Source organism: Mesoplodon mirus (genome assembly GCF_964341445.2).
Source record: "Mesoplodon mirus genome assembly, chromosome: 19".
Classification (NCBI taxonomy): domain Eukaryota; kingdom Metazoa; phylum Chordata; class Mammalia; order Artiodactyla; family Ziphiidae; genus Mesoplodon; species Mesoplodon mirus.
The window spans coordinates 38573082-38599746 of NC_138995.1; the positions used below are offsets into that span (position 1 = coordinate 38573082).

General features: G+C 48.1%; 1 protein-coding gene across 16 annotated transcripts in view; it reads left to right on the top strand.

Moving 5' to 3' along the window:
• Window positions 1–26665, top strand: part of LOC309794493 (BRD4-interacting chromatin-remodeling complex-associated protein-like) — an 84998-nt gene that overhangs the window by 11631 nt on the left and 46702 nt on the right. The window contains exons 2-3 of one of the 16 annotated variants that reach the window (XR_014292055.1): window positions 9717–9922; window positions 11529–11730. The exons of 12 other annotated variants lie outside the window; for them this stretch is intronic. The gene's annotated coding sequence lies outside the window, so the exon portion shown is untranslated. Of the gene's footprint in view, window positions 1–9716; window positions 9923–11528; window positions 11731–12898; window positions 13070–26665 lie in introns of those variants that run through there. 3 more of the 16 variants (XR_014292056.1, XR_014292057.1, XR_014292065.1) reach the window with 3 other exon arrangements.

Genomic DNA, 26665 nt, shown 5'->3' on the forward strand with positions numbered 1-26665 from the left:
AGCTTGTTCCTGCCTCCCCACCTTTGCCCTTGCCTCTACTTGCCATGACCTTCTCCCATTCCTTCCTGTCTCTGGGCTCCTCGTCCTGTCCTGCAGGCCTCTGCTTAAATACCGCCTCCTCTGGGAAGCCTTCCTTGACGCCCCTGTCCAACTTTCTCCATGTCATGCGGTTTGCTTCTGTGTGCGGATTCATCCCCCGGACCTGACTGGGAATGCGTCCAGACTCAGTATTCACTGCATGAGTGAGGGACCAGGCTTAGAGAGTTTTAGGATCTGAGCAGGCTTAGAGAAAAGGAAAGGAGCAAAGGAAGATTCTAGAAGAAGAGGGAGGAAGGGGGGTGGTGGGTTGGGCTCAAGAGTGAAGCTTCCTTACAGGTCAGGAGGTGAGGAAGAGAGGGGTGTGAAGGCAGAAGAAAGATGTTTGTGCAGTTGGGAAGGAGTTCAGGAGGCCAGTGCAAAGCTGCTTGGAGACAGGAGGGGGTGGCAGGAGGTGGGGGGCGGGAGCGGGGGAGGCCGGTGGTATTGCCAGCTGTTGGGAGGGCGAGAGCTTTGGCCGTCCTGCCCCAGCTGGGAGAGGCAGCCGCCTTTTATCTTTTCCAGGACAAGGTCTTAAGAGCACGAGGTGGTCCTTAGTGTGGGGGAAGGAGGGCTCAGGTCCTTTGGGGAACCTGCTCGGAGGCCTCCGACCTTTCCCCCAGAGAAACGCATGCTTGACTCTACATCGCAACCTTTGGCGGAGGATTTCAGGGGTGTTGTGGATCCAGTTAGGAGCTTTCCACAGCTCATGACCGTAGCAAGAATAATAATAACAGCCCACACGGCCATGGGCACCAGTCTAGGGCCCTCACAAGTCCTGACTCAGTTACTCACGTTAGGACCTTAGGAGGTAGGTGCAGTGAGCATCCCCATTTTACAGATGAGGAAACTGAGGCACTGGGCGGTTAAGTGACTTGCCCAGAGTCACACATCTGCTAAAGGGTATACTGGGGATCCCCCACCCCACCCTGGGGGTCGCAGTCTGGCCCCAAAGCCCAGGCTTTTAGCCATAAAGCCTCACTGTTTGCTTGTTACAGGGACCAGGACTGAAAGCCCACAGTCAGGAAGTTGCCTTTGCCCCGCCCCCCTCCACTCCGCTTTTTGCCCTGGGATCCAGCTTGGGTCTCAGCTTAGCCAGTGGAGGCCCCGGCTCAGCAGGGTGCCGTCCCACCCTCCTCTTTCCCTTTTTACCCTCCGTGGTGTCTTCATTAACATAACTGTGGCGCCCCCAGCTTCCTCGGATGTGTTTGTGAGTTTGTGAGGGAACCCCGGTGGGTGACTGACAGGGAGACCTGCAAGGAAGGGGTCAGGACCCCGGAGGCAGATCTGGCCTGGAGGCAGCTGCGGGACTTGGAGCAGGGGCCCACCACCTCTCGCAGCCTCAGTTTCCCCATCAGCGAGGGGGGGGGGCCTGATGCCTTCCTCTCGGAGGTTTCATAGATGACGTCACATGTCAACAGATGTGCTGCAAATTTATGGCAGTAAGCAGCTTCCGAGGTGTGTCAACATTCAGAATATTTCAGACCACAGCGCAGGCTGCAGTGAGGTGGAACAGCCCTCAGCCAGGCAGGGCAGCTCCCCTTCCCCAAATAGGCTAAAGATTTCTGCAGCAAATACTATTCCTGCTGCTAATATATCTGTGGCTGTTCTACACTAAGAAGGATACATAAGGATAGTCATTGCAGGTTAGCTTTTGCCCCACAGTGAGTAAAGGGGAAAACAAAGGGATGGTTTTTAGAGATTTTTGGAGGTTGGAATTGCAGATATGGGGTTGTAGATCGAGATGATCTGGGACATGGTGGGATGTCTGTGGCGTTTCATTGAGATAAGGTACCACCACCTGGCACTTAATAAGCCCGTTGTAAGTGCTGGCTGCTATTATTATCACTGACCAGCCTTTAGTCTGTACCTACTAAGTCTGTGCAGACAGATTGGGCTGTGTTGCAGATCAACAGTTTCTCAAACTTGAACGTGCACACGAATCCCTTGGGGAGCCTGTTCAAATGCGGGGTCTGATTCAGCGGGTCTGTGGCAGGCGTGAGACTCTGCATTTCTAGCAGGCTCCCAGGGGACACTGAGGCCGCTCCTTTGAGTAGCAAGGGGTAGAGTGGTTTCCGGACGATTTCCGAGTTGCTTCAAGGGCCCTGCACTGGATGCGGAGGCTAAGATCAGATTCCTTAACTCTTTGGGGTTTGCCAGTTTGAGGGCAGATCTGTATGAATTAATTCGACACGGAAAAAAGTCATATATAACACTATGAAAGTCTTTTCACTGTCCCCTTGTCCTGCCCTCTCCAGAGGAGCCCTATGTGAGGAGTTTGGGTGCATTCTTTCTACCCCTCTATTCTGTGCATACATTTTTTTCCTCTTGCTCACACGTACCATATGAATTATTCTACAGCTTGCTTTTTAACTTGAACAAGTGTCTTAGAATTATTTCCATGGCAGCAATCTAGAGCTCCACTCTTTTTTTTTTAATTGAAGTATAGTTGATTTACAATGTTGTGTTAATTTCTGCTGTACAGCAAAGTGATTCAGTTATACATATATATTTACATTCTTTTTCATAGTCTTTTCCATTGTGGTTTATTACAGAATATTGAATACAGTTCCTTGTGCTATACAGTAGGACCTTGTGTTTTTTTTAATATTTAATTAATTAATTAATTAATTAATTTTTGGCTTTGTCGGGTCTTAGTTGTGGCACATGAGCTCTTCACTGTGGTGCATGGGCCTCTCTCTCCAGTTGTGGCACGTGGGCTCCAGAGCACGTGGGCTCAGTAGTTGCCGCGCACGCGGGCTTAGGTGTGGTGTGCGGGCTTAGTTGCCCCAAGGCATGTGGGATCCTAGCTCCCTGACCAGGGATCGAACCCACGTCCTCTGCACTGGACAGCAGATTCTTAACCACTGGACCACTAGGGAAGTCCCCAAGAGCTTGTTTTTTTTTTGTTGTTGTTGTTTTTGTTTGTTTGTTCATTTGTTTTTTAAGTTTTTTTTGTGTGTGTGGCTGCACTGTGCCGCACGTGGGATCTTAGTTCCCCAACCCGGGATCAAACCCACATCCCCTGCATTGGAAGCACAGAGTCTTAACCACTGGACCGCCAGGGAAGTCCCAGGACCTTGTTGTTTATCCATTCTGTATATAATAGTTTGCATCTGCTAATCCCAAACTCCCAATTCGTCCGTCCCCCACCCCTCCCCCCAGAACCCGTTCTTTTAGCAAACTAAAGGAGGAGGAGTATTCCATAATTTATTTAACCTCTACTCTATGGATTTTTTTTTTTTTGGTTCGAACTTTGACTGTGAGCCTATATATGTCTTTATATTTAAAGTGTGCTTACATTTAAAGTGTGTCTCTTGCAGACAGCAAATAGTCTATGTCCTTTTGATGATTGGAATGTCGAGACCAGTGCTGTCCAGTAAGAAAACCCTAGCCACTTATACGTTACTTAAAATTTTCTAGTAGCCACAGGAGAAAGAAATAGGGAAAATTAATGTGAATATATTTTATGCAACCTGTTATATACAGAATACTATTATTTCAACACGTAATCAGTCTAGAAGTCACTAATAAGATATTTTACAGTCTTTTTTATTGTGGTAAAATGCACGTGACCTAAAATTTCCCATTTTCACCATTCTTAAGTGCACAATTCAGTGGCATTATGTATATTTGCAATGTTGTGTAACCGTCACCACTCTCCATTTCCAGAACTTGTTCATCCTTCCATACAGAAACTCTGTGCCCCTTAAACAATAATTCCCCATCCCCCTCTCCCACCACCTACTGGTAACCTCCATTCTACTTTCTTTCTCTATGAATTTGACCACTTCTTCCTCATATAAGTGGAATCATACAGTATTTATCCTTCTGTGTCTGGCTTATTTCACTTACCGTAATGTCTTCAAGGATAGTCATCACATTCGTAGCATCTATCAGAATCTCCTTCCTTTTTAAGGCCGAATACTATTCCATTGTCTGAATAGCCCACACCGTGTTTATCCATCCAATAATAGACAGACACTTGGGTTATTTCCACCTTTTGGATATTGTGAATAGCGCTGCTATAAACATTGGCATACAAGAATCTGAGTCTGCCTTCAGTGCTTTTGGATATACACCTAGGAATGGAGTCGCTTGGTCATCTGGTAATTCTCTTTTTAACTTTTGTTTGTTTGTTTGTTTTGCGGTACACGGGCCTCTCACTGTTGTGGCCTCTCCGGTTGCGGAGCACAGGCTCCGGACGCGCAGGCCCAGCGGCCATGGCTCACGGGCCCAGCCGCCCCGCGGCATGTGGGATCTTCCCGGACCGGGACACAAACCCGTGTCTCCTGCATTGGCAGGCGGCTCTCAACCACTGCGCCACCAGGGAAGCCCTGTTTTTAACTTTTTGAGGAATCACTGTTGTCCACGGTGGCTGCACCATTTCACATTCCCACGAGTAATGCACAAGGGTTCCGATTTCTCCACATCCTCGCCAACACGTGTTGTACACTGTTTTCCGCCTTCCATCCCGCACTGAGTTTTTGAAATCCAGTGTGTGTTTTCCACTCAGAACATCTTATTGGACTAGCTCCGTTCCCAGGGCTGGGCAGTCACATGAGGCCTCTCTGAGTGGACGGTGCAGGGTTAGACCGTTCGTATTTGCCCTCATTACTGATGTGGCTGCATTGAAATCTTCTATCTTACTGTTCATTTTTGGTTTATCTCTGGTGTTCTTTGTTCCTTATTCTCTCGTTTCCTGCCTCCTTTAGATTAATTGAGTAATTTGGCCTTCCATCTTATCTCCATTAGGAGCTGATTCATGCTACCTCTTTACTACTCTGGAGTTTCCATTCTGCGTCTTTGACCAGGACCTGGGCTCTGCTCCTGAGTGAGATGGGAGCCATGGCAGGCTTTTGAGCAGGGGAGTGACCCGACCTGGCATTTTTGTATCCACATCTGCAGTTGCTTGTGCAGGAGCGTTTCTACTGGCCAGATTCCTGGAAGAGGACTTGCTAAGGCCAAGGGAAGCGTGTGCTGAGGTTTGAGGAGGCCCTGGCAAATGGCATTCCAGAAAGGCCTCACTGTTCTCATCCCTTGCAAAGAGCAGCCAGAATTTACCGAGTGACTGCTTGGTGCCAGGCCCTAGAGATGCTGGCGAGAATCAGCCCAAGTCCTGCTACTTAAATAACTCTTGGTCCTGGAAACGCAGGGCAGTCTCTGGAGTGGCCTCTGAGCTCAAAGGAAGGTGAAGCTTTCAGAGGAACCAAAAAAGGAGAGGCCAGAGGCTATTCTAGGTGGCAGAAGGAGGCCTGGCACAGCCCTGGTGTGAGCTCTGGCTGGACCAAGAAGTGGAGTGTATTGGCCTGGAGAGACTGCGTGTGTGGGCCCCCCATCCATGTGGGACATAGCGAGGTACAGCTAAGGAGTAAAATAATAGCACCTCCCCCTTGGGGCTTGTCTGGGAGGGTTCAGCAGGAAGCAGACAGCACACGGTTGTTGTTTGGCTAACTTATCCCCCCTGGGAGGGGATCAGTATCGGACGGGGCGGCCTGACCTAGGGACAGGCATGATCCATGCTTTGGACATGTTTAGGCCCTGTGGCAGATAGACTTGGACTTGGAGCCCCAGCTGTCTCCTTCTTCAGGCCAGCTGCGCCAGGCCTCTGTTAAAAGAGGATACATAACAGTAGAAGCTGCTTCTCAGGAGAGTGATGAGGGTCAGGCAATGAGACGGTCATCACATGGAGCGCAGGGGCCTCCTGGACCAGAGTAGGGTTCCATGAAGGTTAGCCACTATTATTATTATTGCTGCTGCTGCTGTTGTCATTGTTGTTGATTTAAGGCTTACAGGCGACAGCCAGATCCTTCCAGACCTGCCCCCCCAGGACTGAGACCCCTGGAGAAATGAGGTCGGTTGCTCAGGGTCAGGAAATCGCAGAGCAGGGATTTGAAGCCAGGTGTGTCTGACCTGAGCTCAGGGGCTCCCTGCTTCCAGGCCTTGGGGGAGCCTTGGGCTTAGCACAAAGACTCTTCCCTTCTTAGATCAACCAGGGAGCAAGGCGTGCTATCACAGTGACACCACCTCCATCAGTGATGATGAGGGCAGCTCGCCCGCTGTGACTCAACAGGCAGCAGGACCTGACCCGAAGCCAAGCTATTCGTAGTCTGTCTTTGCTCTCCATGTGAATATTCATACATTTGGCTGCAGAAATATTAGTGTTTGATTACTGGGTGGCGTCTCAGAGCTGGTTGTGGGTGTTCCGCCATAGACAGCTGCGCATCCCAGCACCTGGCAAAGTCTGGAAAAGAATCTGCTTTTCGGAAAGCATCTCCCCTCAAAGGTTTCGAATAAAGGCTCTTGGACCCCTTAGAATATATATTCTGTCTCGCGCTTGCCCACCCCCCAGGGTGCGTGTTGCCTGTACTGTTTGGCGACGTTGGATGGTGTTTACTATTCAGATTCCGCGCTCCTTGCTAGACGATGCGGAACAAGCAGCCGCATCGGGCCTTCATGGGCTCCAAAGGCGAGGAAGCCGGGTGGGTGGTAGGAGTGGGCAGGGAGGTTTCTGGAAGCCTGTTCCCTGAAAGCTGGGAGCCTGGAGGCTGTGTTGCGCTGTGACTGGTGATGAGGGAGGAAGGGGGAACGTGATGATGGGCCAGACTGGGGCCTGCCCTGTGACAGGATGCTCCTGCGCAGCTGGACACTGTGTCAAGGGAACCAAGAGAGAAGCCAGGCCCTAGAAATGGGCAGGAGTGGAATTAAGGGCAGATTTTATTCACTTTTGTCTCCAGCCCGTCCCGCTCTGCCGAGCCCTCCACTGGGTTGTCTCAGAGGCACCTCAAACTTAACACATCGGACCCCTCACCCCCACCCCCCAAGCAAACAAACAAAAGTAAAGCCTGCCCCCTCCAGTTTGTCACCATCTCGGTTCATCCTCCCAGTGGCCTGGGTCAGGTACTTTGGCATCATCCTTGACTCTTTTTTTTCCTCTCTCTTTTTAAATTTTATTGACTTATTTATTTATGGGTGCTGCTCAGCTTGCGGGATCTTAGTTCCCCAACCTGGGATCAGACCCAGGCTGCAGCAGTGAAAACGCCAAGTCCTAAGCACTGGACCGCCAGGGAACTCCCGATTTTAATTTTTCTTATTGTGATAAACAACGCATGACATAAAACTTACCATCTTAAGCCCTGTTTAGTCACATTGCTGTGTGGATGCCCCTTATCCTTCTGTCTTCTGCACCCCGTCAGTCCAGCAGTGTAGCCTGTGAGCTCTGCTTGTGGAAGATCTCCACCGTCTGGCCTGTCTCCCCACCCCGGCTGCGCCCACCCCGGTCCAGCCACCATCACCTCCTGCCTGGACCATCTCAGTCTCCTCCTCCTGGGGCTCCCTCCATCCCCTGCCCCCCACCGGCTATTTCCCTCACTCAGCCAACCAGACCCTGTTGTAACCTGAGTCAGCTCAGGGCCCTTCTCTGCTCAGAGCCCTCCCGTGCTCGCCCAAGAACTCCGCTCACCAATGCACTAACCACTGGGTGAGTGTAAGTGTTAAAAAAAAAAAAACAAACACACTGGATTTCAAAGACTTCGAAGGAAGGGGGAAAAAGTCAGTTCCCCATTAATACTATTTTTATGTTGATGACACGTTGAAATGATCGTGTTTGTATATATCATATTACATAAAATGTATTCTTGAAATTAACATACGTTAAATTCACCTCTTCTTTCCACTAGAAAATTTAGAATGACATATGTGGCTTGCATTGCCTTTCTGGGGGGCAGCACTGGTTTAGAAGGCACCTCCCCTATTGGGCTGTCGGAGGGGTGAATGAATGAACATACGTAAAGCTTTGAGGACAGTGCCTGATACGTCTAATGCAACATGTTAGCTGTTGCTTTTTTTTTTAAATAGATATTTAACTGCTAGGATATTTTTTTATTATTTTTTTATTTTATTCATTTATTTTTGGCTGTGTTGGGTCTTTGTTGCTGCGTGTGGGCTTTCTCTAGTTGCAGCTAGCGGGGGCCACTCTTTGTTGCGGTGCACAGGCTTCTCATTGCGGTGGCTTCTGTTGTGGAGCACGGGCTCTAGGCGCACGGGCTTCAGTAGTTGCGGCACACGGGCTCAGTAGTTGTGGCTTATGAGCTCTAGAGCACAGGCTCAGTAGTTGTGGCACACGGGCTTAGTTGCTCCGCGGCATGTGGGATCTTGCTGGACCAGGGCTCAAACCCGTGTCCCCTGCATTGGCAGGCGGATTCTTAACCACTGCGCCACTAGGGAAGTCCTGTTATTGCTTTTTAATTGTGGGAAAATGTGCATACCATAATAACATTGACCATTTTCACCATTTTTAAGTGTCCAGTTCAGTGGCACTAAGTACGTTTATGGTGTTGTGCAGCCATCATCTGTATCCACTTCCAGAACTTTTTCGTCATTCCAAACAGAAACTCAGTACCCATGGAACAATAACTCCCTGTTCTCCCCTCCCACCAGCCCCTCGTAACCTCTCATCTACTTTCTGTTTCCATGAATTTGCCTATTTTATGCACCTCATTTAAAAATTTTTTAAATTTTTTTAATCTTTTGGCTGCACCCTGCGGCATGTGGGATCTTAGCTTCCCGGCCAGGGATGGAACCCGTGCCCCCTGCAGTGGAAGCACAGAGTCTTATCCACTGGACCGCCAGGGAGGTCCCGTATGGTCTCATGTAAATGGAATCATACCATATTTGTCCTTTTGAGTCTGAGTTATTTCACTTAGCATAATGTTGCCAAGGTTCATTGCTAATGTAGCATGTATCAGAATTTCATTCCTTTCCAAGACTGAATAATACATCCAGTGTGTGGCTGTACCGCATTTTGTTTCTACACCCCTCAGGTGATGGGCACGTGGGTCGTTTCTGCCTTTTAACTGATATTATTTTTAGTTCATGATCTGACCCCTGGCTTTCTATCTATCTATCTAACCTCATCTCCCACTAACTACTCTCCCCCTTACTCACTCCGCTTCAGCCTCACTGGCCTCCTTCCTTGACTCAGACACGTATCCACCTCAGGGCCTTTGCACTTGCTATTCCTCTGCTCCATGATTCCCTCCCTCCCCTCCTCAATCAAGCCTGCCTTTATTACTCTAGTTAAAATTACAAATACCTTGTCCTTCCTTTTCGTTGCTTTTCCTCCACAGCACTTAGCAACTTCTGACATAATATTTATTTTACATTTATATTGATTTTACATGTCCTAATCTTTTTTTTTTTTTTTTTTTTTTTTTTTTCGGTATGCGGGCCTCTCACTGTTGTGGCCTCCCCCGTTGCGGAGCACAGGCTCCGGACGCGCAGGCCCAGCGGCCATGGCTCACGGGCCCAGCCGCTCCGCGGCATATGGGATCCTCCCAGACCGGGGCACGAACCCGCATCCCCTGCATCGGCAGGCGGACTCTCAACCACTGCGCCACCAGGGAGGCCCTGTCCTAATCTTTTATAACATTTGTATTTTAAATATGATAGATAATTCTATACATGACATATATTCTAATATCTATTAAATATTTATTCAATAAATAAAAGCTAAATACATGTAAATTAAATATTTGTAAATACTTAGTATAATCTGTTATATTGTTCTTTCTTTGTTTCCCTCCTTACTCTCCTCAAAAATGTAAGCTCCACGTGAACAGGGATCTTTGTTTTGTTCACAGCCATCCCTCCAGCTTCTAGAACAGAGCCTGGCACGCAGCACATATCCCAAGCCTTAATTGCTGAATGGCTGGATATTTCGTGAATGAGGAACCCGGGAGGATGTGAATGAGCCAAAAGAAAGTGTGTTAATCGGGGAGAGGAGAGGAAGTTGGGAAGAGCAGCAAAAGGGCCCCGAGGCTTAAAAGCTGGTGTGATCAGGCCCTGGGTGAGTGTGAGGGACACTAGGGAACAGGCCGGCAGAAGAGACACAGTGCGTGCTTTGGGGGTGGTGGAGGTCTGAGCTTTGCCCGAAATGTGGTTCCCTCATTTGCTGGGTAACCTTGAGTCAGTGACTTGTCCTCTCTGGGCCTCATTGCCTCATCTGTAAAAGGGGAGAAGAGCAGCTGTTCGTTCATGAATGCGACATGAACATACATATTTCCTGCATTCCTGCCATGTGCCGGGCACTGTGGTAGATGAGGCAGGCAGCGTCCTCACCCTCATTGATCTATTCCAGGCCCCCACCTCCAGGGTCATGTAGAATTAAGCACTGTGGTGGCCTGTGGTGAACCGCAGTTCCTGTCGTCAGGTTAGCTGTAGGCTTCAGCTTTCCTCATCGGTAAGGTAGGGATAGAGGTACCCACCGTGCGTGGTTGTCATGGAAGCCCGGTACCCCGTGTATGGTAATGGCGATTTCTAAATGGGGGCTTTGTTATTGGTGTGGTCTTGGGCTCGAGATGCAACTTGGATCCTTCATCATTGAGCTTATGTTTCTTTTCTTTTCTTTTTTTTTCTGGACCACGCCACGCAGCTTGCGGGATTTTAGTTCCCCGACCAGGGATTGAACTTGGGCCCCCCCAGGCAGTGAAAGCGCTGAGTCCTAACCACTGGACCGCCAGGGAATTCCCATGGAGCTTATGTTTCTTTTCAAAATATGAACTTGGCGTGGCTTAGAACACATTTTGTGGATGCTAAATCTCTGGCCTTGGACGTGACCCTGATGCTTCACTAGGCTTTTCTGAGTTGGGCACACCTGTTGTACTGTGAGGCGTCCAGAGACTCAGTTTCCTCTCCTCTCCTCTCTGGAACTTCAGCAAAAGATTCTGCGTTCAGCAGGCTGCTGAGTTAACCAACCTTCGTTTGGGGGGTGTGTAAGTTAGCACAGGTCATGCTAGCTGCTGTAACAAATAAGCCCTTTCTTCTGAGTGGCTTCAGTGTACTAAATGGCTTCCAAGCATTTTTCTCACACGTGTTATAGACCAGTGAGGGTGTTTCTGGTGGGGCAGCCTCATGTGAACTCATTGAGAGAACCAGACTTCTTCCCTAGAGTGTCTTTGCCCTCCCTAAGTCTGTGGAGTCCACTTTAGATGAAGAAGTGTGGAGGGATGTCTTTTGTGCCAGGCCTGGAAAGTAGGAATGTGAATGTCACTTCCAAGTACATTCTGTTGGCCAGAATTCAGTCATGTGACCACACCCAGCTACAAGGGATGCTGGGAAATGTAGTCCAGGGAAAGAAAATGGTTGGGAGAAACATAGAGCAGTCTTCACCATAGTGGGTGTGTATTTGTAGATGCCCTGGGTGGCCAGTGGAATGAGTGGGAAGGTCTCAGATCTATGGGAGGAGGCATCTGGATTAGCTGTTTTCCTGACCTTTGGACCTGCAGTCTCTGATAAGACATATATATTTCACACCATGATCCAGGAGAGATACACACACACACACACACACACACCTGAAACAAAGTTTTGTGGAATACTTAGCTAAACCACCTTTGAGTCATTCAATCTGTTTTTTCAATTTTACTCTGTTCTTTTTCCTTCATTTGTTTCAGTGATGGTTGAGACTCACTATACTGATTTCATCACTGCTCAAATTTTCCAACTCACAATTTGAAAAGCGCTGAAAATGAAAGTAGAAATGTGAGGAACCCTATGGGCAACTTCTACGCTCCTGAGAGCGTACCACCTCAGTTCCCCATGTGTCCCAAGCCCAGTTCCAGAAGCGTGTTGGAGGCATTGGGGCAACTCTGGAAGGTTAGAACACTTAGGACAAAATCTACTGGCTTCCCGTGCTTACTGCCCCCCCGACCCCCCCCCGCCCCAGCTACTTCTCTGATGTCCTTCCCAGCGCCCTCCCCCCACCTCACAGTGATCTAGTTGTTCTTGGTGCCTGTCAGGCACATTCCTGCCTTGGGGCCTTTGCACTCACTGTTCCCTCAGCCTGGGATGCTTTTCCCGCATCTATTTGCACGGCTCCCTTCATTTCAGTCTCTGCTTCAGTGTCACATGTATTGACCACCCTGTTTTAAAACTAAAGCCTCCCCTTCCCCATCATGCCTGCTTTTTGAGCTCCTTCTGGCCACTTGCCACTAGCCAATATCACGTCGTAGATGACTTTGTTTACCAATTTATGGTTTGCTTCTTCCAGGAGAATTTAGCTCTATGAGGGGTCTCCCAGGGCCTGGGGCATAGTGGGTGTTCACTGAATATTTGTTGAGTGAATGAATGCACATGTTTTGGTTTTGTGGTTTTTTCTCCCTGCCCAGTGGGAAAGCAGCTTCCGCTCATCAGCATTTTGGGAAGGTGAATTGTCCACCAGGTGTTGTAAGAGAGGGTCTGGGTGGGGGTCGGGTGGGAGGGAGAGAACCGAGCTGGGAAAGCTGTTCCCAGGAATTCTGTGGAATCAATAGCTTGGTTGCTTGACGTGAGAACATATGTCTATAGATTATTATTTCATAAAAGAATCGCTTAGAAAAAAAAAAAAAGAATCGCTTAGGAACTGTGTGGGTTTTTCTGTCCCCCCTGCTGAAATAACAGTGCTAAATCTCACCTCCTAACCAACTTAATCTCCCAAGGCACCGCAGAGCGTGGCGGGGCAGAGGGGGGGTTCCCTCAGGTCCCTCTGGCCTGACTTGCTATGTGTGTGTGTGTTTTCACTTTTTGTTGAAGTCTAAAGGTTTCTATGTTTGCTTGGTTCTGTGTTTTGAAGTATAAAGGTATTTCTGCCTCCGAAATCAGCACTTGTCACACTTAGAAAATTCTACAAACCCAGCACATTTCACATGCCTCTGTGGTTTCTGTGTTTTCTTGCCCATTTTTGGCTTTGGTGGGGTTGGGGGGCGGGGTGTGGTGGATGGAATGAGAGGCTAAAGCTTCATACTCACCTCTCTCACACGTGGCGCCCCCATCCCAGGGCCAGTAGTGGGTACCGAGGGAGGTGACCCAGGGCCGTGCTGGGGGTGTCCCACCTGGGTCATGGAGGGCACCCAGGAAATTCATCCAGGGCTGGAGGCGGGGGTCCCGGCGCTGCCCCATGCGTTTGAGGGGCGGGGGCCGTGCTGAGGGAACATGTTCTGGGAGGATGTGCAGCCTGGTAAGTGCAGGTTGGGAGTCATGGTCCAGGTGGGGGTGGGGGTGGGGGTGGGGATGGGCCATGTGACCAGTTCCTTCCTCCCTCCCTCCCTCCCTCTCTCCCTCCCTCCCTCCCTTCCTCCCTTCCTTCCGTTTTTGCTTGCTTAAAATCTTGAGCAGCTTTATTGAGATATAATTCACATACCATAAAATTCCCCCATTTAAAGCATACAGTTCAGTGGTTTTCTGGTACATTCGCAGAGTTGTGCAGCCATCCCCACAGTCTAGTTCCAGGACATTTTCATCCCCCCAAATGGAAACCCCGTCTCCTTAACAGTTGCTCCCCATTCCCCCTTCCATCCAGCCCCTGGCAACCCCTAACCTGCTTTCTGTCTCATGAATTTGCCTGTTGTGGACATTTTCTATAAATAGAACCCTACACTATGCGGCCTTTTGGGTCTGGCTTTCATGCAGTGTGTTTTCAAGGTTCATCCATGTTGTAGCATGTGTCAGAGCTTCATTCCTTTTTTTCTTTCTTTTTAAACATTGAGATATTTGCATGCCATTAATTTCTCCCCTTTAAGCGTACAACTCAGTGGGTTTTAGTACATTTACAGAGTTGTGCAACCATCCTCACAATCTAGTTCTAGAACAATTTCACTCAAAAGGAAACCCTGTATATTTTCCTCTAATCCCTGGCAACCATTAATTTACTTTGTCTTTGGGCATTTGCCTTTTCTGAACATTCGTACAAATGGAATCGTGCAAGATGTGGTCTTTTGCGTCTGGCTGCTTTCATTTCATGTATTGTTTCCAAGGTTCATCCATGTTGTAGCATGGATCAGTGCTTCATTCCTTTTTATGGCTGAATAATATTCTGTTGTACAAATGTACCGCATCTGGTTTATCCGCTTGTCAATTGGTGGACATTTGGGTTGTTTCCACTTTTTGTCAACTATGAATAAAGCTACTTGGTGGCTGTTTCTTCAGTTGAGGTGGAAGATGGCATTTCCAGCCACCCCCTGCCCAGGCCTGTTCTTCCTTTGTGTGCTTACAGGTACACAGGCTTCCCTTTCCCTCTCTCCCTCCCCGCCTCCCCTTCCTCTTTTCCTTTCTCTTCCTAGTCTTCCTGTTCTTCTTGTGTTGTATCTCCTCCTCCCCCAGCCTCAGCCCAGGGCTTAGGAGTCTGGAAATCTTTTCCAGGGAGCCCTGGGCAGTCCCACAGGGCGGTTCTGCTCTCCCAGCAGGAACGCCTCAGCCCTGCCTGGCCTCCCACCCCTGGGAGGGAACAGAGGGGACAACCTGATCCTTCTAATCCAGCCCCAGGGGAGATGTGTGGGGACAGGGCCACATGTAGGAAACAGCTTTTCTTTGGGGCTTAAAAAATTTTTTTTTCTTTTTTTTAAATAGGAACAACGCACCCAAGTAGAAAACTCGAATAATATCAGAGATTTCTAGTCAAGAGTCTCCCTCCCTCTCCCACCTCCCAGCTATCTGTACCCATATCCTCTTCCCAGAGGTAAATGGTTATTGTTTGGGGGCCTCTTTTCAAACAGACATTCTGTGCATGTGTAAGCATCTCTCCCTCTCTCTCTCTCTCTCTCTCTCTCTCCTTCCCCCTCCTTCCCTCCCTCCGTCTCTCTTCATGCCCCACCTCCCCCCATTTTTTAAGGCACTAATGACAAGTTATTCTAACACCGTTCTGCCCTTTGCCTTTAGCTTTTAATGATATATCCTGGAGGTTCTAACTTGTCAAGTTCTGTGTCTTTCTCAGCTGCATGGTATTTATTCCATTGGAGGGCCCTAGCTTGCTGAAGCAGTCCCCATCTGCTGGACACTTAGGTTAGTTCTAGGCTATCACAAACAAGACTACAGTGAGGTACCGTGTGTACCACTGTTGATTTGCATGAATGCAAGCAACGTGAGTACCGTGTAAGTTAAAAGCCCAGAGGTGGAATTGCTGGGGCAAAGGGTGTGCAGAAGAAAATAAAATTTATTAATGAAAAATTCCAACTGTATACAAAATTAGAGAGAACTGCATAATGAACCCTCCTTACTTATCCCCAGGTTCCATAGATGGAGATCTGGCCACACTTGCTTGTATCGATATCTTTTTTGTTGCCGTTGAAGTATCAATATTTTAAAGCAAATCCCAGATCTCCTGTCATTTTAATTCTACAAACTCAAGTGTGTATTTAAAAAGCAAAACTAAGCATTTTCTTACATAGCCACAATGACATTGTCAAACCTAGTAAAAATTACGGTCATTTGGTATCATCAAGGGATGTGCTTTTTTTAATTACTTTTTTTTATGGAGATGTAATTCACATGCCATAAAATTCACTGTTTGAAAGTATACAGTTCAGTGGTTTTTAGTATATTTACAAGGTTGTACAACCATCACCGTTATCTGATTCTAGAATATTTTCATCACCCTCAAAAGAAATCCCATTTCCATGAGAAATCTCCTCATTTCCCCCAGCCCTCCTTCCCCACTACAAGCCCGTGATCACCATTAATCTACTTTCTGTTTCCATAGATTTGCCTGTCTGGACATTTCACATGAATGGAATCATCCAGTATGTGTGTGGCCTTTTGTACTTGGCATCTTTCACTGAGTATAATGTTTTCAAGGTTCGTCCATGTCGTAGCATGGATCGGTGCTTCATTCTTTTTCCTGGCTGATTAATGTTCTATTATATGACTATACCAGGTTTTATTTATCCATTGATAGACATTTGGGTTGTTGCCACTTTTTTGTCTCTTGTGAATACGCTGGTATGGGCATTTGTGCACAAGTCTTTGTGTGGATGTATGTTAATTCTCTTGGGTCTATACCTAGGAGTGGAATTCCTGGGTTAAATGATAATTCTGTGTTCAGGTATTGAGGTACTGCCAGACCTTTTCCCCCAGCGGCTGCACCAGTTTACTTTCCCACCAGTAATGCATGAGGATTCCAATATCTCTTTTCTAACATAACCATCCTACTGGGTGTGAGGTGGTATCCCATTATGTTTTGTTTTTAAAATTTTTTAAATGTATTTCTGGCTGCATTGGGTCTTTGTCGCTGCGCATGGGCTTTCTCTAGTTGCGGTGAGCGGGGGCTACTCTGCGTCGCGGTGCGCAGTCTTCTCACTGCGGTGGCTTCTCTTATTGCGGAGCACGGGCTCTAGGTACGTGGGCTTCAGTAGTTGTGGCACGTGGGCTCTAGAGTGCAAACTCAGTAGTCGTGGCGCACAGGCTCAGTAGCTCCGCGGTATGTGGGATCTTCCTGGACCAGGGCTCGAGCCCGTGTCCCCTGCATTGGCAGGTGGATTCTTAACCAGTGCGCCACCAGGGAAACCCCCCATTATGGTTTTGACTTGCATTTCTCTAATGGCTAATGATGTTGAACATCTTTAAATGGGGTGGGGGTGTGCATCTAAATTCTCATCTCTGTTTCCACTTGGCGGATGGGACCACTGGTTTTCACTGGCTTGTCTTTAATTTTCCCCGAAACACTCTCCTTCCCTCTTCCCTGCCTGTTTTCTCTGCCCCTGCTTTCTCTGTCTTGACTGAGTAGTCTTTGTGTACAGAGACCGCCAGTCCTTCTTGCTGCCTGTCATTCAGGGGAGGAAATCTGGGCTTCATGGTAGTCTGGGCTCATGCCCTTCTCTGGGGCAGCGTGCAGTGTGCAGTGTAGGTAGTTGGTGGTGTCAGCCTGCCCAGTGGGGACCCAAGCTCCACCCCTTCCTTGCTGTGTGACTTGGGGCCAGTGCCTTTGCCTCTCTGAGCTTCATTCAGATCCTTGAGGTTAGTGGTGAAGCCCATTTCTTTCCATCTTCCCTTGTGCTTTCTCCTTCTTTCCTTGACTAGATACTTATTGGGCATTTTGCAATTCACATCCCCAAATGGGAGTAGCATGTATCCCTTAGCTCACTTATTCAGCAGTTATTTACTAAGTGCCTATTGTGTGCCAGGCACTATTCTAGGAGGGGGGATATAGCATGAACAAGACAAAAATCCCCGCTGTCTGGGGACTGGCTGGCTGGTGGGGGAGACCCATGATAGGACTCATCAGAAGGTACTGAATGCAGTGGAGCAAAAGGGAAAGTGGGTGGAGAGGGCTGGTGGTGCGAGTGGTCATTTTAACCTGCCCTCGCTGAAAATGTGACATTTGAGCAAAGACCTGAAGAAGGTGAGCTGGAAGCCCCGTAGCTATCTGCAGGAAGGGTGTTCCTGACAGAGAACAGCAAGTGCAAAGGTCCTGAGGCAGGGAAGTGAAGATACTTGCCCCAATTCACAGCTGGTAACTTGTGGAGCCACAGTTTGAACCAGGCAGTCTGGAGTTGGAGCCTGTTTTTGTTTTTGTTTTGTAATGAACTTCATTAAGATATAATTTATATTTAATGTGATACATCCACTTAAAAATGTTTTTAATTTAATTTTTCAAATTGAAGTGTAGTTGATTTACCATGTTTCAGGTGTACAGCAAAGTGATTCAGTTGTACATATGTATATTCTTTTATTTATTTATTCATTCATTCATTCATTTGTTTATTTATTTTTGGCCGCATTGGGTCTTTGTTGCTGCGCGCGGGCTTCTCATTGTGGTGACTTCTCTTGTTGCGGGGCACAGGCTCTAGGTGCGCGGGCTTCAGTAGTTGTGGCTCACTGGCTTCAGTAGTTGTGCCTCGTGGGCTCTAGACCACAGGTTCAGAAGTTGTGCCACACAGGCTTAGTTGCTTCGTGGCATGTGGGATCTTCCCAGACCAGGGCTCGACCTGTGTCCCCTGCATTGGCAGGTGGATTCTTCACCACTGCGCCACCAGGGAAGCCCCATATATATATATTCTTTTTCAGATTCTTTTCCATTATAGATTCTTACAAGATATTGAGTGTAGTTCCCTGTGCTATACGGTAGGTCCTTCTTGTGTATCTATTTTATATATAGTAGTGTGTATCTGTTAATCCCAAATTCCTAATTTATCCCTCCCCCCAAGTGATGCATCCATTTTAAGGGTACTTATTGGTTGCATTTTGACAAATCAGTACTATTGTGTAACCGCCTTCCCAGTCAAGGCACAGAACATTTTCTAGCGTTTGATGTAAGTAGAATCACACAGCCTGTATTCTGTGGTGTCTGGCTCCTGCCACCCAGCACAGTGATTTTGAGGTTCATCTATGTTGCACATCTTAGTGGTTCGTTCCTTTTTGTTTGTTGCTGTGCAGCAATTCCATTGTGCAGATATAATACATTGCGATGTGTTTATCCTTTCGGCTGTGGGTGCACCTTTGGGCTGTTGCCAGTGTTTGGCCATCACACATGAAGCTGCTGTGAACATTCGGGTACTAATCATTGTGTGACATATGCCATCCTTTCTCTCGGGTAAAGACCTAGGCGTGGAATGGCTGGGTTGGATGAGGATACGTTTAACTTTATTAGAAACTGTCAAGCCATTTTCCAAAGTGCCCGGAACATTTAACATCACCCCCAGCCGTGCATAAGAGTTCCAGTTGCTCCACATCCTCACCACCACTTGCTGTTATCAGTCTTATAAATTTTCAGATGGGTATGTAGTGGTGTCACTATGGTCTTAATTGAAATTTCCCTCCTGACTAAAGATGTCGAATATCTCATTGGCTTATGCGCCATTTGCAGGTCTCCTTTCGCTCATTTTTAAATTGGGTTGTTGGTCTTCTTATTGTGTTGTAGTATTTCTGAATATATGTCCTGGTCTGATATATGTGTTGTGAACATTTTCTCACAACATGTGAGTCCATTCTTGTTATTTGCAGTAGGTGTGTTCTGTAAAGTTGACAAAGTCACCACACTGGGGTCTTTTCAGAGATCCTGCTGGCTTTCCAAGTGGCGGGCAGCTAACTGAGGCCCCCCAGCTGATGTGCCGCTGTGGTGACTCCCCCCACCAGCCTACATCCCAATTCAGATACCTCTCAAGACCACCCTGTCTCTTCTGCAAGCACCCAGGCATCCCCGTTCCCACCTTATGCCTCCTCTGGTGCTTCTCTTTAAATGGCTTTATGGGATGTAATTCGTATACCCTCCATTTCACCAGTGGCTCTTCGTACATTCACAGAGTTGTACGACCATCACCACAATCAATTCTTGAACATTTTCATTCCCCCCCAAAAGAAACTGGGAACAGTCCCCTGCCAGGTGGCCCTGGACAGACAGGCAAGGGAGAAGAAAGTTGAGGAGGCCCATGTCGCTGGAGCTGAGTGGAAAAAGGAGGGAGGGCAGGGAATGGGGGCAGTGGAAGCAGGGCCAGTTCCTATGTGGCCTGGTGGGCCTCAGTGAGGAGTTTGCTTTGACTCCGAGTGAAACAAGAACTCTGCTCGGATTCAGGGCAGAGGAGGGACAGGAGGTGACTCAGGATCAAACCAGATCTCTAGACTGGGAGTGGGGGTGGGGAGACTGTTGAGGAGGCCGCTGAAGAAATTCAGGCATAATGTGGGTTCGGGAAATATTTATTGATTTTTGAATTGAAGGAAGGAATGATTTCAGCAAAGCAGTAGGAGGCATTTGCTGAAGCAAATGCGCAGGGGAGAGGGCTGGAAGGTCTGTCCCAGCCACACCCCAAAAGCAGTCTCTCATGCTTCTGCCCCCTAGAACCAGCAGGGTATCGGGAGGACCCAGCCACTTAACAACCAAAAGCCCGGCTTCCAGGCAGACCTACTCTGTGACCTGGGGCATGCTCGGGGGGTGTTGCCTCAATTTTCATTCTGTAAAATGGGAATAATCAGGTGCCTGGGTGTGGTCAGTACATGTTTGCTAGTTTTCTTTTTTTTTAAATTTTGAAATAGAGGGTTCATACAGAAGAGTAGAAAACGTGTCTTCCGCCTAGCAATGATCAACTAACGCTCTCACAGTTACTTTGTTTTTAAACAGCTTTATTGAGCTTCAGTTCACGTATCATACAATTCAGCCATTTAAAATGTACGACTCTGGTTTATGGTACATTCGCAGAGATGTGTAACCATCACCATTTCAATTTAAAACATTTTCATCACCCCCAAAATAAACACTGTGCCCCTGAGCCATCACCCACCCCCGCCACTCCCATCCATCCCAGGCCTGGCAACCACTGATGTACTTTCTGTCTCTATGGATTTGTCTATTCTGGGCATTTCATATAAAGAGAATCATATAATATGTGGTCTTTTGTGCCTGGCTTCTTTCACTTGGCATGATGGTTTCTCTGTTCATCCATGCTGTAGCATGTGTCAGTGCTTCATTCCTTTTCGTGGCTGAGTAATATTCCGTTGTGTGGATGGACCACATTTTGTTTCTCCATCCATCAGTTAATGGGCATTTGGATTGCTTTTACCTTTTGGCCATTATGAATAATGCTGCTGTGAACATTTGTGTACATGTTTTTCAGTGCATACATATTTTCATGTTTCCTGGGTAATGTACCCAGGAGTGGAATTGCTGGGTCATAGGGTAACTCTGTTTAACCCTTCGAGGAGCTGCCAGACTGTTTCCCACGCGATCACACCATGTTACATTCTACCAGTAGTAGATGAGGAAGACAGTTATTCTTTTGTATTCTTCTGTCTTCTCCCCCTTTGGGGGAACTTGTTGTTGAATTACAACATGGAGAAAAGAGCACACATCATAAATGTCCAGTTGGATGAATTTTTTGCACATTGGCCACACCCATGTAACTGGCTCCCAGATTTAAAAACAAAACACACAAAAAACGCCCAGAACATGACCTCCTGCCAAAAGATGCCCCAAACCTTTCTGGCCCCTCCATCTGCCCCCCGCCCCTCTGACCCCCAGGGAACCACCATCCTGATTCTAACTCCATAGTTAAAAGTGGGTGTGTACTTTACACATGAAACCGTACAGTGGTGTTTTCTTTCACTCAACACGATGTTGGTGTGATGATTCCATGTTGTACATACCAGTAGTTTGTTCCTTTTTCGTTGCTGTGTAGTATTCCATTATGTGATGGACCGCAGCGTATTCGTGCATTCTTCCGTTGATGGACATCTGGGTTGTTTCCAGTTCAAGGGTGCTGTGAACATTCTAGAATGTTCTACATCTGCCCCATTATTCATAAGGGTGGACTTAGAGTAGCCGCAGGCTCTGTGTGATGCCAGGTAGAAATTGTCTGTAGACTCCCCTCCCTTCTTGACGGAGGTGTGCCCCCCCATCGCATGTTCTAGAACCCTCCTTTCTGAGTGAGGGCTGAAAGCCATCATGGCAGTCCCTGCTGCTGTTGTTGGTTCTTTAGCTCTTGCTCTGTGGACTTGAGAGATGTTCTCTTCCACAGCACCTGTGAACGAGCCGTCCACGATGTCGGTGGGGATGCGGGTGTTGTCTGGGCATCCTGTCCCTGTGGAGGGTTCCTAACCAGCTTGACAGGGTTCATCCGGGTGGTGTCTGTACACATTCTGCACACTTGCCTGGAGTTTTTATTGTCTTCCATATTGGGGTGGCTCCTGGCATTTGGGGCAGGAGCCACTGGTGTAGACTGATTGGCTTAATTTGCCTCCTGGGTTGGTGTGCAGGGTGGGGCGGGTGGGTAAGTCCTGTGGAGCATCCCCCCACTGTCCTGGGAAGATGCGCCCACCTCCTCTCTCTCTCCGTGTCTGTCTCTGAGACGTTCTCTATGGCATCGGCCCCATCAGCACCTCTGCTCAGTTCTCCCTTCTCTGAGCAGCTTTCTGTGGTGGGGCCCAATTCCACCCCTCCCCCACCTGTGACCTTTCACCTCCTCTCCCATCTGCCCCTGACAGGTTCCCTCTGGGCCCCTGGGCCTTGCTCTCATCCCAGTGGCCGGTCCCCCACTGTGAGCCCTGCCCGATGGTTCCCTGGTCAGCCTGTGATGTGCCCCCCCTGCCCACCACGCCCACCCCCAAACCTGGTCACACACCTACTCTGTTCAGAATCAGCTGTGACCACGGAGAACGGTCCCCCTCTGTCATTCAGTCCATGTTTACACAGAGGGAACAAAACAGACCGAAACCTGGGCTCACCCGCTCCTCCTTGCAGAGCCAGGCAATAGATAAGACAAATCAGAGTCACACGTGAGCTAGTAATCGGAGCTTTGAAGTAAAGCAAAGCAGGAGAGGGAGGTGGAAGTGCTGGGTGAGGGGGTGGGGATCACGACTGCCAACAGAATCAGGTTGAGCCTCACCGATCTGGTGCCAAGGTCCTGAGGCAGGTGTGTGCCTGGTGCATTGGAGGAATGTGGAGCAGGCTGGTGTGGGTGGAGGGGAGTGAAGGAGGGAGAGAGGGTGAGAGGTGAGGGCAGAGGTGGGATGGGGGCAGATGGTCACAGTAAGAACTTGGACTTTGATTCAGAGTGAGGCAGGAGCCATGGGAGAGCTCCGAGCAGAGGAGGGACGTGTGAGCGGACTTGCATTCTAACATGATCCCTTTGGTCACCATGTGGGGATGAGATTGTAGGAGAACCAGGGCAGAATCGGGGACAGAGGGGACAGAACCTGGTTGATGTTTGTCACAGCGAAAAACCAACATCACTATGAACCCAACTCCAGAATTGATTCAGATTTCCTTAGTTTCCCCCTAATGTCCTTTTTCTGTTCCAGGACTCCACCCAGCACACCACATTACACTGCGTCCTCATGTCTCCTTAGACCTCTCTTGGCTGTGACAGTTTCTCAGACTTTCCTTACTGCTGATGACCTCGACATTTTGGGGCACAACTGGCCAGGGATTTTGGAGAATGTGCCTCTCTCGGGATTAGTCTGATGTCTTTCTCGTGATTCGATAAGGGGTTAGGGGGTTTGGGAGGAAGACCACAGAGATAAAGTGCCCTTCCCATCTTATCACATCAAAGGTACATACTATGCCCTTGACTTATGGCTGATGTTGACCTTGATCGCCTGGCGGAGGCCACAATACTTGTGACTCTACACTCATGGCAGTAAAAATGGTAAGCATGTGCCTAATGCATATCTATTTACATGCATCCATTCGTTTTGATCCTCACAACCCTCTGAGGTGGGCACTACTTTTAATCCCATTTTATAGAGAAAGAAACTATAGGGAAAGGGAGACTGAAGTGACTCGCCTGAGGTCACACATCAATTAAGTGGCATTTGAACCCAGAAGGTCTGGCTCCAAAGTCCAGGCCTTAACCGTCACCTGTTTTTTATAAACTGTATACGTACATGACTCCACTTTGGTACATTATAAAAAAATACATAAAAAGTAGATTAAAAACAGGTGAGGAAGATTTTTAAAAATCAAACATTTTACATAGCATTATATTTATCAATAGTCATTACTAATGATAAAACCTAAAGGCTCTATTTTGAATGATGTTCTTGATAATTAAAGTTTCAGTCAGCTTTTTGCCAGTTCTGTTGAAAACATCACTGATTTTCCTTTTTTTTTTTTTTCTTTTTTCTTTATTTTTGGCTGCGTTGGGTCTTCGTTGCTGCGCAGGCTTTCTCTAGTTGCGGCGAGCGGGGGCTACTCTTCCTTGCAGTGCGCGGGCTTCTCATTGCAGTGGCTTCTCTTGCTGCGGAGCACGGGCTCTAGGCACACGGGCTTCAGTGGTTGTGGCACGTGGGCTCAGTAGTTGCGGCTCGCAGGCTCTAGAGCGCAGGCTCAGTAGTTGTGGCACACAGGCTTAGTTGCTCCGTGGCATGTGGGATCTTCCCAGACCAGGGCTCAAACCCGAGTCCCCTGCATTGGCAGGCGGATTCTTAACCACTGCGCCACCAGGGAAGTCCCTGACTTTACTTTTTAATGTGGCTTAAAAAGAGCTTACAATAGGAACAGCTTACAATAGGAATGGGACCATCGTCTTTATTTTCTGCTTACATTAACTGTGTTTTCTTTCTTTGAGATAACATTCACATAGCATAAAAATTAACCATTTTGAGGGGGAAGGGATAAATTAGGAGTTTGGGATTAACAGATACACACTACTATATATAAAAGAGATAAACAACAAGGACCTACTTTGTAGCACAGGGAACTATACTCAATATTTTGTAATAACCTATAAGGGAAAAAGCAACTGAAAAATTATATGTATATATATATATATATATATATCTGAATCACTTTGCTGTACACCTGCAACTAACACAACATTGTAAATCAACTATACTTCAATTTTAAAAAGTTAACCATTTTAAAGTGCACAGTTCAGTGGCTTTTAGTACGCTAATAATGTTATGCAACCATCACCTCTATCTAGTTTCCTGCCAACCCACCTATCTAGGATAATTTCGTTTGCCCAAAAGGAAACCCTATACCCATTAAGCAGTTTCTCTTTGTTTCTCCTCCCCCCAGCCCCTGGCAACCACTAATTTGCTTTCTGTCTCTATGGATTTACCTTTTCTGGACATTTCTTAGAAATGGCATCATACGATATGTGACCTTTTGTGTCTGTAGATTATGATTTGTAACGTTTTGGTTTCTTTGTTAGTACTTTCTTATGCCTTCTGTCTCTTCTTGTGAAGATAGTTTCATTAAAAGTTGATAACGTGATATATAAGTGAAGTTACTCGAGAATGTATTGTCAAGCAAAGGGACATCACGGTCTCTGCTTTGGGGACCTTGTACCCTTCTGAGGCACCTTGCTGCCTGGACTATCCATCACCTTCTGCCCAGCATCAATGCATATATTGATTACCCGTCCAGCTGAATATGTTTCATCTCCGAGATTAGGGAATAAATAGAAATTGACATTTTACCAATGGAAAAGAACAGAGAGCCCAGGATGAGAGCCAGGCAAGATATGGACATGTGGTCTGAGGCCAAAGTGGCCAGTGGTCACATTGATGGGGAAGGGAGAGACTTAATAAACCAAGCTGGGGACCAAAAACCAGTCATTCATTTGGAAAGAGATGAAATGGGATCCCTACCTTACACCATATAGCCCCAGATGGTTTAAGGATTCAAAGTCAGATGTAAACTGCCAATCTCAGTTTAGACTTTGGGGAAAGGCCAGATTCTGAAACAAGACACACAAAGAGCTGCTGGGTGAGGAAGATTTGAAGGCCTTGCATATCTCAGCTAGTTTTCTCTGTCTCTGAGGCTCTGAGCAGCAGCCCTCCCTGCTTTGTCCTGGGTGGGAGGCCAACCCCTCTCCTAATAACATAATTAGTAGCTTTGGGACCATCAGAATACCTTAGCGAGAAATGGCCTTAGCTGGAGCAGCTGCTTGATCAACCAGGAGAGCTGGTGTAAGGGTGCGTGTGCACTTCACATCCTGCCTGGCTGCCCACTTTTAGCTGCTCTGCCCTGCTGTCCGGCTCAAATTCCAGCGGGCCCTTGACTCTGCTCTTTCCCCTACACCTCCTACCTCCTGGTCAATCCGTCTGCAGGCCCTATTGCTTTGCCATCAAATCCAGACTCCAACCACTTTTCGCCTCTTCCCCTGCCACCATTGCCACCTCTCTGGGCTCCCTGCTCCCATCCTTGCCTCGTGCAATTCTTTCTCCACTCAGCAGCCGGAGGGATCCTGTGAAAACCCAAGTCAGGTCACGTCCCTGGACTCACCCAGAATAAAAGCCCGAGTCCTCACCACGGCCCACCAGGCCCTCTGTGGCTGACCCTGATCGTCTCCTCAACCCCGCTTCACCTCCTTGCTGTTGCTCAAGCAACCCCAGCATGTTTCTGCCACAGGACCTTTGCATCTGCTGTTCCTTCTTCCTGGACCACCCTTCCCTGGGTGTCTGAATCACTCCTTCCCTTACCTCCTGCACATCAACTCAGACTCCCCTTTCTCTATGAGGCCGCCCCAACCACTTTCACTAAAAATGCACCCGGAGCCCTCCCCGCCCCCTCCCCACAGCACCTTTCTCCCGCCTTCTTGCTTTCCTCCTCTCGGCACCATGTCTCTGTTCTCTGTTTGTCATCTGACTCCTGCCCTAGAACGTCACCAGGAAGAGTAGGGATGTCTGTTGTCCTTGCCGCTGTCTCCCCAGCACTGTTTTGTTGAGTGGGGCAGTGGAGAGTCCTGGGAAGGGGAAACCACGTGACCTCAAATCAAATGGACCTCTTTGGCCCGAGTGGGGAGCTGAGTTTAGAAGGGACCCGAGAGGAAGCTGGAGGCCGGTTAGCCACTCCCCTGCAGCCCTCCAGACGGTGAGCACAGACAGGGTTAGACGGACGTTGCTGCTTGTAAGTAAGCCCTGGAGGAGGGTGGGGGGGCATTTGTTAAGAAACAGGATGAAGTGTGACATCTTGAAACCAGGACCACAAACCCATGGCTGGCTCAGGACCTGCCCACCCAGCTCCCTGGCCCTCGTGGGGTAGACCTCAGGCTCCCACTTCTCAGGACTCCCCAGTGGTTCTGCCTCAAGCATCATGTGAGAGAAATCGGGCCATGATTAGGGAAGGCTCCTGACAAGTTCAGGAAGAAAAGAATTTCTGCCGGGGAAGGGTAGAGGGAAGGGAGGTCGTGCCAGCAGATGCCCAGTTTCCCAGCATTTTCATGGACACTGGAGTTGAGGCAGTGGGGAGTCCTGGAAGGCTGTCCAAGGATTTGGTGTCCCGAAGTCTGGGTTCAAATCCCAGTTCTTCCTTTTACCACTGAATAGCTTTTTAGTTTGTGTGCATTCGGCTGCAAGTAACAGTTTACGCTGATGAGTGATGGTGGAAACTGTCCTCTTATTTTTT